Consider the following 1805-nt stretch of genomic DNA (forward strand, 5'->3'; position numbering starts at 1 on the left):
ATACTACATACACACACACAAACACATATACACAAGAATTACGGAATGGAGTTGGTAAGATCCAGGTTACATATGTTTCATAGCTGGTGGAGCCTCAGAAATGGTAAAAAAAAATCCAAGCGAGTGGTATACCACCGGCTACTCTTCAGGCCAAGGATATCTTGATTGAATTAGGGGTTACACTGTCGCGAGGAGATTACATGTTGACGCATGGAAGATTCTGGTGCACAAACGCACACTCTATACACATTTATCTATATATGTGGTTATATCTGATTAGGTATTTCTGTCAATAACCTAAATACGTATACAAATTCACGCGCGCACACACACACATGCGGATCATACAATGACACAAAAAAAAGACAACTAATAAAGAGAGATGTGATCATTAGCGAGGTACTAGTATCGTCAATGTCAATAAGCTGCCTTCTCTTTATTCCGGCACTTCTACAGTTAATGCTAACCGCCTCCACCTCCTCCTCACCTCCCACTCTTTTTTTCCTCAGTCCTCCGCAGCCTCCTCCTTCCGCTCTCCTCCTCTACTGCCACTTCTAGTGTGTCTCCTCCCTTTCATCGACTCCTTTGTGTGGACGGTCTGCTGGCTGGCATCCCTGGGTTAGCAAAAAAGAAAAAAGAAAAAAAAAAAGATCTATTGAAATTTGTGTGTGTGTGTGTGTGTGCGTGCGTATGTGTGTGTGTGTCTGTGTGTGAGTGTGTGTGTGCACATACATACACACATATATAAATAAATGTGTGTGTGTGTGAGTGAGTACGCATATATATATAATGTATACGCATATAGACATTTATATATCTATACATACGTATATATATATGTATATATATGTATATATATATGTATATATATATGTATATATATATGTATGTATATACATATATATATGTATATAGCTATGTATACAAATATATGTATGTGTGTCATTATATGCAGATATGTATTTGTGTGTGTGTGTGTGCATAGACACATACTTATACTATATCTAATATAAAACACACACAACCACATATACATACATTCGTACATAAATGTTCTAACTATATAGAGCATTATGCCTCTGCGATACTAGTGTTCCGCAGTTCTCAAACTACCCGACCGTCCCATCACATCCTTTGTCAACGTACCCGTGGAATGGAAATAGATGGTGGCGATTGGCATATAGTGTATATATATATACCCATATGTACATGCCAAATTATACCCCACCAATCATTATCATCCGTCATATTCACTAAGCACACTGGAACTCTTGTCCTGCGTAGAAACACAAACATCATTTTCTTTACACATATATGTCATACGTGTGACATGTGTGTGTGTGTGTGTGTACATATAGAAAATCTAGGAAATCTACAGCAAAGTCCAAAGGATGTTCACAGCTACTTTTTAAAGTTGACACTCGAAAGAAGGGATATAGATACAGAGTATAACGTTTCGGTTATAGTCCTTCATCAGATACTAGAAGAAAGCTCACGAAAAGACATGGAAGAAAGGAAAGGAGATGAAAATTAAAAAAAAGAAGAAGAGAGATGAAAAAAAACGCACGTGTGTTAGATTCATGCGCTCAATCTATGAGGTGTATGTGTGTGGGTGTATGAATATATTCTTCTATTTGTTTCCGTCATTTGCTTGCGGCCATGCTGGAGCACGACCTTTAGTTGAACAAATCGACTCCAGGACTTATTCTTTGTAAGCCTAGTACTTATTCTATAGGGCCCTTTTGCCGAACCGCTATGTTACGGGGGCGTAAGCACACCAGCATCGGTTGTCAAGCAATATTGGT

The 1805-nt window shown here is 38.3% G+C and overlaps 1 protein-coding gene across 1 annotated transcript in view; it reads left to right on the plus strand.

Annotated features, from left to right (window-relative positions):
* Positions 1-1805, plus strand: part of LOC106867674 (steroid 17-alpha-hydroxylase/17,20 lyase-like) — a gene marked incomplete at its 5' end in the record, with an annotated part of 7239 nt that overhangs the window by 1956 nt on the left and 3478 nt on the right. The window lies entirely within an intron of this gene.

Source organism: Octopus bimaculoides, chromosome 22 (genome assembly GCF_001194135.2).
Source record: "Octopus bimaculoides isolate UCB-OBI-ISO-001 chromosome 22, ASM119413v2, whole genome shotgun sequence".
Lineage (NCBI taxonomy): Eukaryota > Metazoa > Mollusca > Cephalopoda > Octopoda > Octopodidae > Octopus > Octopus bimaculoides.